Below are 13514 nucleotides of genomic sequence, written 5' to 3' on the forward strand. Positions count from 1 at the left end.
TAATTAATAAGACTCAGGAAAATATTCGCGCCCAATTACTGCTATCTGTTCATAGGATCCGATCGAATATTTGCGTCACCCTTTTATGTCGGATGTAAATCTCTTATTGGCTTCACCAACTCGAAGGAACTGCGACCCTTTGTTTTCTCTCGTCTTCTCTTTCTTTTCTTCCCTCGATTTTCCTTTATTTTCTCCGGGGTTGGTGGTAATCGGTAGGCACGACTTTAATAAATTCTTTGGCCCATGTCCGCATTTAAAATGTGGTCTGACCGCATCTGAATTGAAAAGCTAGCTACCGTCTCCCTAAGATGACAGACTGGCGATTTGATCGAAAGTGGTGGGACAAAAGGGTAATGATATCCAGTCTTTGGATCGGATGGATGGGATTTATTAATCCCCAGCTAATCCACTTAATTTAATTTACTTCGTCTCAAAATTCGGGGCTGAGTTCTTTGAAAGTTTCCTTGTGAGCACGGACCTGACTCGCACGTGATTTGCGAAATGAAGTGGATCTTTTCATGCAATTAGATACAAACGGCATTGGAAAATATGGTTTTATAACTTAGTCAAGTATTATAGTTACACCATTACCCAAATTTCTGAATATCTTTTCATTTTCGGGAAGTAACGAAGAAGGACATGGCTTGGGATTTACTCTTTTGGGTCAACAACTTAACATAGGATTTTTGGAACATGACTTTTCGGTTTAATACGGTCAACAAATTCAAAAATAGGGTCATTCCTAAATTGATTTAATAATCAATTTGGGAATATTTAATCTTTATATATCTTCATGACCTACTCCCAAAACAAGGTAGTTCTGTGGGCATATTTAATCTTTATATAGCTTCACGACCTACTCCTAAAACAAGGTTGTTTTGTCTTTACCAGCAACTCATCGAAATCGCGATTACACAACGGAGTTTAGTTTAGGAATCGAATTTTCATTTGACATTTTATTTGGTATGTCCTATGTTGCTAACATCCCACATGGTCATGGAATAAGGAAAAAAATTATGTGAATGCAGTTTCTTTCTTGGGAAAAAGTCAAAATAGAAAAACGAATCCCATCGCAAAATCTTTCTTCAATATATGTGAAGACAAAAGGTCCTCATATACTCTTCCATTTGAGTTGAAATTATCACGCATGGCACTACATTGAGATTTATAGTTTGTACTGAATTTTGTGATTGGATTGAATTTTAATTTTATTCAATTTAAATTTTACGGTCCACAAATGTTGCATTTTTGTAATCCGAAGCGTTCGAGACTTTGACATTATATCTACGATTTTTTTTGGAATCTAAGTATTTTAAGTTACGGTGGAAAAACAAAAGGAATAAAATTTTCTTTTAATTATTTGCAAACAAGCAAGCTCATCTTATTACGTCACCGAGATAATAAATTTAGTTTACAAGTGAAAAATAGAAATTGTTCAGCACGCTTGTCTCTTGCTATCATTGAAGTGTTTAGTGTCATGCGAAATATAAGCAATTTATTAATTATTAAGTGTTCTAAAGGGTCAATACATGTGAGGTTAATGAATTATCGAGATATTGAAAGTATAGTCAATTGTAAGAGGCAAATGTCTTCAATGCTTCGATTGTCTTTGTGTTCTATGAAAAAAAGCAAGGAAGAATAAGGAAAAACGTAGGAAATTTTTTGTATATTCTATTTTGTATATCAAATAGTGTACAATGCTCTATAATTATATCACTAGGCATGTACAAGAAAAAGGAAATAAAGAATATTACAAAATCAATTTCGATATTAGACGATATTAATTGATCGGCATATCAATCTAAATCCAAAGGATTTTGCACGATCGCATATCTTCCAACATTTCCCCTTAAACTGGTGGCTTGTAGATGTCAAAGACACTTAGCTTGCTTAGTAGATATGCGTGTTGTCTCTGACATAGAGGTTTGGTGAAGACATCTGCAGGTTGTTTTGTAGTCCCAATTCCTCTTGTTTCGATTACCTCCTCTTGAATCTTCTCTCAAGTGAAGTGACAGTCCACTTCTATGGGCTTTGTTCTTTTGTGCACTATAGGATTGGACGCAAGTTTTGTTATGTCGTTGTCACAAAACAACATGCTGGGTCCCTTTGTTTGCACCCCAAGGTCCTGAAGCAAGCCTCACAGCTACACTATTTCACAAGTGGTCTTCGCCATAGCTCGATATTCAACCTCTGTTGAAGATAAAGACACGGTTGGCTGCTTCTTCGTCTTCCAAGAAAGTAAAGATTTTCCCAGCATGATACGGAATCCTGTAATTGATCTCCTGATCATCGGACAAGTTGCGTAATCAGCGTCACAATAAGTTGTCATCTCCATGTTGCATCTTTTTTAAAGAAGAATTCCAAGTCTGGACATTTCTTCAAATACTTAACAACCTTTAGAGCGTGTGGGACTGCTTTGACTTGTGCATAAACCGGCGAGTGTCAGCACATCATAACATATATCTGGTTTAGTCATGGTAAAATATATGAGCTTTTCTACCAGCCTTTGATAACTTTGTGGGTCTCTGTATCATCTTGGAGATTTCTTTCATCACGGTCCACCGTAGTTAACTTGACATTTTGTTCGATTGGAATAGCTGCCAATTTGCTTCTCGATAAACACCTTGATATGATCTCTAGCACGAATTTTCGTTGAATGAGGGAAATCCCTTGATTTGATCGAGCAATTTCTATTCTTAGAAAATATTTGGGTGATCCCAAGTCCTTTATGTGAAATGTCGAATGCAAGTATTCCTTGAAGCTCTTTATGACAATTGCATCTACCCATAATAAGTATATCATCAATGTATATCATTAAAAATATGGATGACATACCTTTTGTCAATGTAAAAATAGCGTAGTGATATTTAGACCGTTTGAAACTTGTTGCTATGAGAGCATTCGCGAACTTGGCATACCATTGCTTGGATGCTTGTTTGAGACCATAAAGGGATTCGCGGAGACGACATACTCTGTTCTCCCCCTGTCTCCATAAACCCTGAGGAAGTTTCATATAAATTTCTTCATCCAAATCACCATGGAGAAATGTATTGTGGACATCCATTTGGTGTAATGACCAATCTTGGGAAGCCGTAACCGATAGGAAGGAGCGAACCATGACATCTTTGGCCACTGGAGAGAAGGTCTCGTGATAGTCGAATCATTCTCACTGTGTAAACCCTTTGGCCACCAATCGAGCTTTACATCGTTCAATCAATCCATCTACTCGAAACTTTATCTTGTAAACCCATTTACATCCTATTGCCTTACGATTAGTAGGTAAAGTCACAAGATCCCATGTATGGTTGTCATTTAATGCTTGTAATTCTGCTGGCATGGCCTTTTGCCAGTGTGGATCCATGGATGCTTCATCATAACTAGTTGGTTCCCTTTCTTCAAATATGCAACTAATACATTGTCTATGTTCTGGAGACAATTGATTGAAAGAGACATAGGATGAGATAGGATAATGAATACTTGGTGAGTTGTGTGTGGCATAAATATAATCCTTAGTCCAGGTTGGTGGGCATGTGATGCACCCTGAATGTCGAGGAGGATTTGGACGTGATGGTAGAGGCTCTTCCATAGGTGGTGCCGTCATGAGTTTGGAGCTTCTTCAGTAGTTGCATCCTCAGATCTTGGAGAAATTTCCTCAGCAGTAGTCCAATTGCTTGTGGAAGCACTATTGAAGGTTTTTCCTATCACAACATAATCAAGATCCTTGGATATATCGTCTTCACGGAAAATAACTCGAGAATGATTGAGATCGTTTTCTTTTGAGGATTGATCTTCAGCAAATGGAAACATGTCCTCATGGAAGACTACATCTCTACTTATGAGGAATTCTCTTGTAGAGGGTTGAAACACATGATACCCCTTCTGAAGATTTGGATATTCCATAAATATGCACGGTTGGGCACGAAGACTCATTTTGTCCGGAGGGCCTGTCGCAATGACGTTGCATAAACACCCAAAAATTCTTAGGTGATCCATTTTTGTTTTCTTTCGAAAAGGACTTGAAAGGGCTTTGACCGTTCAACACTTTCGTTGGCATCCAATTAATTAAGTACACTGCCGTGATCATGCATTCTACCCAAAAATTATTTGGAATAGAGGCCTAAAACTTCAAGGCACGTGCCACTTCTAGAATATGTCGATGCTTTCTTTCCACTACTCCATTTTGTTGTGGAGTGTATGTGCACGAACTTTCATGCAAGATGCCATAGGATGAAAATATTGATGCGCATTCATGGTTGAAAAATTCTCTTCCATTATCTATCCTAATCCGCTGGATAGATTTTCCAAATTGGGTCTTTGATAAAGAGATAAATTCCTTTAAGTGAGATAGAACTTGACCCTTAGTTTGCAAGAGGAAGATCCATGTTGCTCGAGAATGGTCATCAACAATAGTAAGAAAATATCTTGATCCATCATGATTAGGTGTATGATACGGTCCCCATACATCAGCATGAATTAGCGAGAAAACACTAGTGGAATGACTCATGCTAACTAGAAAGGGTGCACGTAATTGTTTTGCAAGTGGGCAGATATGACACTGAGAGTAAGGAAATAAAGCACCGTGGCCCATTCTAGAATGCAAAAGGAAATTTTTATCATTGGTAGTGACATTACACAATGATTGTTTATTGAAGGAAACTTGAGATAAATCTAAAGTTCTTGGAATGCTAGTCCAAAAAAATAGTCCGTCGGAAAGATTACCCAAACCCATCAGTTTCATGTCGAAAGGGCCTGAAAGAAACAGATATCGGCATTGAAGAAAATACAACAAGAGTTTTCCTTGCAGCTCTAGACATAGAAATCAGATTGAACTGGAAATCTGGAACATAGAAGACATTTCTCAGTGTTATTTGAGGGCTAAGGTTCACAATTCCTATAGTGGTCACATAGGTAATGCTTCCATTTGGCAATCTTATAGAAACAGGAATACTTAAATTTTCATGAATAATGGAAAAGAAGCCTTTATCACAAACAATATGATCACTAGCCCCGAGTCAATCATCCAAGAATTTCGGAAATAGAGTATTAGGCAATGAGAAATACACGAGAAGCTACTTCCTTTGTTGGAAATGTCCATTTTTGCAATGCCTTTATAAACTAGCGATCTTGCCCTTGAGTGATAAGCTGATCATTATTTGAACCTAAGGTCTGATAAGTTGCTACCGAAGATTCCTTCCCCCATTTTCCTTTTTCACCGGGCTTGTCGTGCAATTTCTAGCAATTATTAATGGTGTGGTGGGGTCGCTTTGCGTATTCACAAAATAACTTATTTTTCCCTTTTATATTTGGCCCATATGCCTTTGAACTCGTGGAAAAATGTGGACCGTTGGATCCTTTAAAAATAGCCACGTGCCCACCGTCCGATCCTGATGAGGAATTGGGCCCTTTCTGGTCGTTCGATTGCGCCTCACAATCTGTACCGTCCATTTCGGACACTTTAAAAGCATTTGAAGTTGTCCCAAACCCTAGCTCTTCTAGCCACATGCCCTGTTCTGGAGTCTTCTGGTTTTGGTCTCCCTTCTCACCGCGAGTAGCCAAGGCTAGCGACTCTACTCCTCTCGCATGCTCCGTTGCCATGAGTCTCGACTCTCTTCTTAGATGGCCAACTGGAAAATACAGTTGAGCGATTGCATGGGTTCCATGGCTAAGATTTGAGATCTGAATGTCAAGTAAGAGTCGTTTAAAATGAGCAAGAAACAGGTAACTTTCTCTCTGTCTCATATTGCTTTGTACTGCTACAAAGTGGCCTCGGGCCATTCGAGTTTCTCCTTTGCTGCCTCCAACTCATTCTAGAGAGCTGATAACTTATTAAAAACCGTTGTGATGCTCATATTCCCCTGTTTTAGTTCGGAAAGTGCTTGGGTCAAGGAAATTTTTTTTGCACAGTCCAATTTTCCATACATTTCTCGTATAGTGTCCCACGTCCTTTTCAAATCTTTTGTGGGAGTAAGTCTGGTTGCAATTTCTGGATTGATGCGGTTCCCAATCCACTTTCTTACTAGTTTATTACACTTCTTCCATTGTCTCGCCATCCTTTCGTCTGTCGGAATGGGAGTAGATCCGTCAATAAATCCCTCTTTATCTTTAGTAACAAGGGCTCGACGAAATTCTTGAGCCCAGATTGAGTAGTTATGAGATCCCCTTAGTTGTTGACTGATGAATCGTATCTTTGGTCCATCAGCGGTAGATACGTACAATGGATCACCAAGTTCTGGCTGATCAGAAACGACTGAGAGAGGGTATGGCAAGAATCTGGGTCTTATTGTCGGGTAGGTATTTGAACCCATACCCGGATTAAGCAACCCACTGGATAATACCGCATCTTGATTTCCAGATCCAGTATCTACGCTTGCCCGGTCTATGGTTGGCGAGCCATTATTGGGCTGGACATTGTCTTCGGAAATTTGAATTCCAGGCCATGGAGTACTTGGGCTTGGCCCGTAGTACCATGGGCTGGGCTGAACAAGAACGGGTACCCATTGGTATGGTTGACCCGCCATGGCCTGACCTGATGTGGATTGGCCTGGAATGGGTTGCCCCAGACTAAGGGCGCGTTTGGTAACGATTACATTCCCAGGAGTTGATTCGATAAGAACTAATTCTTTTTGATTACATTCCTGGAACGATTACAGTAAAAACACGTGTTTGGTAATTGTTCAAAATTTTTTATTACGGAATAGAATTGCGTTTGGTACCGTATTAATTGATTACATTCCAAATTAATTTCTTTTGATTTTTAAATAAATTTTAAATAATTTCTTTACTTTTTTTACTTTTTTTTTTTTTTTCTTTTTCTTTTTCTTTTTTTCCCCTTTTTCCTATTCTTCTTCTTCTTCATTTGGCCGGTCGCCGGACCGCGCGACCGCTCAGAGAGGGCCGGCGACGCTCACCGGAGCGCCGCCGGCCCTCAGCGAGGTCGGCCTTCGTCGGCCGAGCCTCGGCGGCGACCGAGCGAGGCTCGCCCGGCCCCGCCGAGGCTCGGCCTCGCCCGGATCTGGCGGGCCGAGCCTCGCCGTGGCGGCTGGCCTCGCCCGGCCTCGGCGAGCCCGGCTTGGCCACCGGCGGGGTGGGCGAGCCTCGCCGATGGCCGGGCGAGCCTCACCGGCGGTGGGGCGAGGCTCGCTGGCCACCGGCGAGGCTTGCCCCTGGCCGTCGGTGGCCGGGTCGGCCTCGCCGGTCTTTGGGCGAGGCCGGCTGGCCACCGGCGAGGCTGGGCCTCGCCCGGATCTGGCGAGGCCGAGCCTCGCCGGTGGGCCGGGCTTGCCTCCGGCGAGCTCGTCGGACCTCGCCCCGGCTCGGCGAGCCTCGGCGATCTCGCCGGACTTGCGCGGCCGGCGGCGGACCGGTGGACCGCGGCGGCGGCGGGCGGCGGCGGGCGGCGGCGAGCGGCGGCGGACGGCGGCGGGCGATGGCGAATGGCAACCGAGATGATGAAAGAGAAGAACAAGGTTTTACCGTTTTGATTCTTTTTTCTGATTCTCGGACGAGAATCAAATTTTTTTTTGATTCTCAAATCTTGTCCAAAATTGTTCCCGGGAACAAATTTGTTCCCGGGAACAAAAAATTTACCAAACGCGATTCTCGTCCCAAACTGATTCTGGGAACAAAAAATCAGAATGCACCCTTTGTTGGGCAAGTTGCCAAACAGGCCCTAAGCTGCCATGGAAAAAACCCGCATTTGGTTGGACTTGGAATCTGGTAGCTTCAGCAAGTAAGTTCACAAGTAGAGTTTTGAGTTTCTTCTTTTGTGATACGCTTTCTAGTAGATGGTGGTTGATCTTCTGCCATGGTGATGGTAAGATGTTCCTTTTCTTCACTTGCTCTTTTTCCTCGAAATCGATTCCTACACCGGAGTGCTAACGTTATTTTGCTGGTTAGCGTGTTCTTCAAAAATACCGACGGCAATCAAAGAGGAGAGGTGCGGAAGCTGAAATTGAATTAGAAGCGAAGCCCGCTCTGATACCATGAAAGAAAGCAAGGAAGAACAAGGAAAAATGTAGGAAAATGTTTGTATATTCTATTCTATATATCAAATAGTGTACAATGCTCTACAATTATATCACTAGGCATGTACAAGAAAAAGGAAATAAAGAATATTACAAAATCAATTATGATATTAGACTGATATTAATTGATCTGGCATATCAATCTAAATCCTAAAGAATATTACATAAGATCGCATATCTTCCAACATTCTAGACAATTAGTATCTCGAAATTGAATTACACATATAAAACAAATGTCCACGACTTTCATTATGACTTACGTTAAAAAGTACCCGACACATTTGTTAAGCAATTTGGATAAGCATGGCACCACATCGAGATTTATAGTTTGCATTGAATTTTGTTATTGGATTGAATTTTAATTTTTATTCAATTAAAATTTTACGGTCCACAAATGTTGATTTTTTTTTTTTAATTTGAAGTGTTCGAGACTTTCACATTATATCTATGATTTTTTTTTTTTTTTTGGAATCTAAGTATTTTAAATTACGATGGAAAAAAAGGGAATAGATTTTTCTTTTAATTATTTGCAAATAAACAAGCTCGTCTTATTAATAAATTACATCACTTAGATAATAAATTTAGTTTACTAGTGAAAAACATAAATTCTTCGGCACGCTTGTCCCTCGCTAACATCGAGCATCATGCGAAATATAAACTATTCAAAATCTCCACCCGGTCGGGAATTTCAATTTGGAAACCATCTTTGACCCGTCGACTAACCCGTCGGCCTAACCTACTCGACACTCAATGGCGGGCGGGCCTCTCCTCTATTTAAACGTCCGATTTGTAGGTGAACAGACTCAGGAAATTCACTAGCTTCTTTAGCGCATGTGAATTTCCTTCAGAGCAAAACACACACAAAAAACGCCACCGCGCTCTTCCTCTCTCTCGCGCTCGCTCGCTCCTCGCTCGATTTCGACTCCTCTTCTCGGGCTCTCGGCCGCTCTAGACGTTCGCATTCACACGAGCGCGAAGATGGACATGGACACGGCAGCGTGCAACGGCGAGGGCTCCCTCGGGCTCTGCGCGGGGCAGGCGGTGACCCACTCAACTGGGGCGCGGCTGCCGCGGCCCTCACGGGGAGCCACCTCGATGAGGTGAAAAGGATGGTCGAGGAGTCCCGGCGGCCTGTGGTCCGCCTCGGCGGTGAGACGCTGACCATCGCACAGGTGGCGGCCATCGCGGGGCGGGAGGCCGGCGCAGCGGTCGAGCTGTCGGAGGCGGCCCGGGCGGCAGTCAAGGCCAGCAGCGACTGGGTGATGGAGAGCATGAGAAACGGCACGGACAGCTACGGGGTCACCACCGGCTTCGGCGCCACCTCGCATAGGCGGACCAAGCAAGGTGGTGCTCTGCAGACGGAGCTCATAAGGTAAAAAAAAAGGAAAAGTGCTACTTCGATATATTTCTTTAAATCCTCATTCGGTTGTTTTTATTAACAAATATTCGCAGATATATTGAAAATACTTGTCAAGCAATCGATAATGAAAAAAATATGCTGATTTTAGGAGATGGGTGCCATAATACGTTATTCGGGAATTGTAATTATCAAGAAGTGCATATTTAAAAAAAAAAAATCAAGTAAAATCCTTTGTTTTAATTTAAAATTAACACCTGTCATCTGCGGTATAAATGGTCCCTCGTGAAGGGCTGCCAAGTGCTGGCCAAGCTTCCTTTCCATAAAAGATATATACCCAAACGTGCAAGTATCAATCCAAAGGACGAAATCAATTTCTCTATATTTTTTTAATATTAGGTAACCAAAAATAATATGGGAGAAGATTAATTAATTTTGAAGACGACCCGTAATAATTACTTTTTGAATACCTAATTTCTCATTTTTTCAATTAATGAGACTTACCTTTGCTATAATTAAATAAGTGTCTAAATCGATATTCACATTTCCTTTGCTATAATTAATAATATGTGGTTGACGAAATTTTCCCATTGAGCCAGGTTCTTGAACGCCGGCATATTCGGCAACGGGACCGAGTCGTGCCACATGCTGCCCCACTCGGCGACCCGGGCCGCCATGCTCGTGAGGATCAACACCCTCCTCCAGGGCTACTCAGGCATCCGGTTTGAGATCCTAGAGACCATGGCCAAGCTCCTCAACCGCAACATCACCCCGTGCCTGCCTCTCAGGGGTACCGTCACGGCCTCGGGCGACCTGGTCCCCTTGTCCTACATCGCCGGGCTTCTGACGGGCAGGCCCAACTCGAAGGCGGTCGGGCCAAATGGCGAGTCCCTGAACGCCGTCGAGGCCTTCCGCCTTGCCGGGATCAAGCACGGGTTCTTTGACCTGCAGCCCAAAGAGGGCCTCGCGATCGTGAATGGCACGGCAGTCGGGTCTGGGCTCGCTTCCATTGTCCTGTTCGAGGCGAACATCCTGGCCGTCCTCTCAGAGGTTCTGTCGGCCATCTTCGCCGAGGTGATGCAAGGGAAGCCGGAGTTCACCGACCACTTGACCCACAAGCTCAAGCACCATCCCGGACAAATTGAAGCTGCAGCTATAATGGAGCACATCTTGGATGGGAGCTCCTACGTGAAGGACGCTCAAAAGCTCCACGAGATGGACCCTCTCCAGAAGCCGAAGCAGGACCGATACGCGCTCCGCACGTCCCCGCAGTGGCTCGGCCCCCAGATCGAAGTGATCAGGGCCGCCACCAAAATGATCGAGAGGGAGATCAACTCTGTCAACGACAACCCGCTGATCGACGTCTCCAGGAACAAGGCTCTCCATGGAGGGAACTTCCAGGGGACCCCGATTGGCGTTTCCATGGACAACACCCGTCTCGCCATCGCCTCCATCGGCAAGCTCATGTTTGCGCAGTTCTCGAGCTCGTTAACGACTTCTACAACAACGGGCTGCCCTCTAACCTGTCCGGGGGACGGAACCCGAGCCTGGATTATGGCTTCAAGGGAGCCGAGATCGCCATGGCCTCATACTGCTCGGAGCTGCAGTTCCTTGCCAACCCTGTGACCAACCATGTCGAGAGTGCGGAGCAACACAACCAGGACGTGAACTCCTTGGGCCTGATCTCGTCGAGGAAGACTGCCGAGGCCGTCGACGTGCTGAAGCTCATGTCCTCCACCTTCCTGGTCGCCCTGTGCCAGGCCATCGACCTGAGGCACCTGGAAGAGAACCTCAAGAGCGTGGTCAAGAGCACGGTGAACCAAGTGGCCAAGAAGGTCCTCTACGTCGGGTCCAACGGCGAGCTCCACCCGTCGCGGTTCAGCGAGAAAGACCTGATCAAGGTGGTCGACCGGGAGCACGTCTTCGCCTACATTGATGACCCCTGCAGCGCCACGTACCCCCTGATGCAGACGCTGAGGCAGGTCCTCGTGGACCATGCGCTGGACGATGTCGACCGGGAGAAGAACCCCAGCACCTCCATCTTCCAGAAGATTGGGGCTTTCGAGGAGCAGCTCAAGGCACTCCTCCCGAAGGAGGTCGAGAACGCGAGAGCTCAGTTCGAGAGCGGGAACTCGGCGATCGCTAACAAGATCAGGGGTGCAGGTCGTACCCATTGTACAGGTTCGTGAGGGAAGAGCTCGGGACCGGTTTGCTCACGGGGGAGAAGGTCGGCTCGCCGGGCGAGGACTTTGATCTGGTGTTCTCCGCCATGTGCGAGGGCAAGCTGATCGATCCTTTGCTGGAGTGCTTGAGGGACTGGGATGGTGCTCCGCTTCCCATCTGTTAGGAACTTTTCCAAATCCTGAAGACTGCCTCATAATTTAATTTGCCCTACTTTTGGTGTGTACTTAGGGAGTTTTTCATGGTCGAGAAACTGCGGTTAAAATTGTAATGTCTCTTATGACTTTTGTTCAGTTCTTTCTTATGCAAACCCCCCCACCAGGATGTCTATTTGTACTTGGAACTTCATCAGTGTAACAACAATGTTGAAACGCGTGAAGGAAAATATTATACAACATACATTTCGTTACATTTTTCGTTCTTATAAAGGATCGCGACATTTGATCTGCATTGTGAGCTAATTGTTATCGGGTACATCTTATTGTATCTCCCAACTTGACCCTACCAAATGTAGTATTGGAATGAACATGTATTTCTTAAAGGGAGCTACCCTCATTAGGAATTTGTGTGGACTTATCCTACTCGAGTGGGTTGCGTAGTAAGAGTCAATATTATATTTAAGCTCATGAAAAGGAACACGTTTATATAACATGAAAACACATTGTCGCGATCTAAATTTCGAGTGCACCACCTAAGTTTAGGCTAATGGACTACTAAGTCTTTAAACTTAGCTCGGCTCTCCCAAGCTCATATCAATTTGCGAATTAAGGTTTAAATATTTAACATGCAAATGATTATTATCTAGGAGTCGCCACTAATCGGTTTAGTGTAGGTCGATTAGACACTTAAGTAAATAATGAGAGAATTATTTTACTCCTACTTACACTAGATTTCTCTAATGCCCTTTCGGTACTATTTCTTTTTAATTTTCAAAGATGTTTTTGCATGCAGCTTAGATTTATTTTAAACTAAATTATTATCATGCAATGGGATGATCATACTGATACTCAATCATTATTAAACATTGAATAAAAAAAATTGCACCAAATGAATTTTACACACTAAAGCAAGTATTTTTTGGATTTTTCTTTTAAGTAGAACTTTATCATAAATCATGCATTTAAACTATATGGCCTAATTTTACTAACAAACTATTTCTAATTAAATGAACCTAATATGCAAACTAATTGACATGCACCTAATATTTTTGTATTTTTATTGAAATTCGGAATTAATAAAAACCCTAATTAAACTATCTAAAAATGAAAAAAATTCTAATATGTTTTAGGGGTTAATTTGACTTAAACCCTATCCTATCTTAGAAAACTATTTTTTTAAGGAAAATGGGATTATCTAAATGTGCAAACATTATCTAAAACCAATCCTAATCTATTCCAAAAATTATCTAAAAATGTAATCCTAAAAATGCAATCATAATTTACGAAATTGACATGTTCCAATGCAAGATTTGATTTTTGATTTTTTTAATTTTTATGTTTTTAGTGTTTTTCCAAGATAAGCAATTATACCTAAACAATCAAGATATTCATCAAATGAGAATTAAAATAATTGAAAAATAATCTGTTATCTCACGGGTTAAATTAACAGTTATTTTAACTCTAAACATCACAACATAAAGTATCCGAAATTTTACGGATCAAATTAATAACTATAATGACTTAACAATTAAAAGACCATCAAAATGCTAAAAAATTAATATAATTAAAAAGATCCAACGTCTTATGGATCAAATTAATAATTACAATAATTTTGGACAAAATTCTGCAAATAATGCCTACAAGATTCATGAAATGAATATTGACATACCATGTTCTAATTTAACAAAACTTAAAAAAACAATAAAATAACATAAAATAAAAGAATTTTTTAAAAAAAAAACCACCTAAGGAAGACTTGAAAAGGGGGACCAACGGTCTTTGTCGGCGACGGCG

The 13514-nt window shown here is 42.5% G+C and overlaps 1 pseudogene; it reads left to right on the forward strand.

The window, feature by feature from the left end:
- Positions 1–8899: 8899 nt before the first annotated feature.
- On the forward strand, positions 8900–11971 carry LOC120290953 (annotated as a pseudogene).
- The last annotated feature ends 1543 nt before the right edge of the window (positions 11972–13514 follow it).

This window comes from Eucalyptus grandis, chromosome 2 (assembly GCF_016545825.1).
Source record: "Eucalyptus grandis isolate ANBG69807.140 chromosome 2, ASM1654582v1, whole genome shotgun sequence".
NCBI classification, from domain to species: Eukaryota; Viridiplantae; Streptophyta; class Magnoliopsida; order Myrtales; family Myrtaceae; genus Eucalyptus; species Eucalyptus grandis.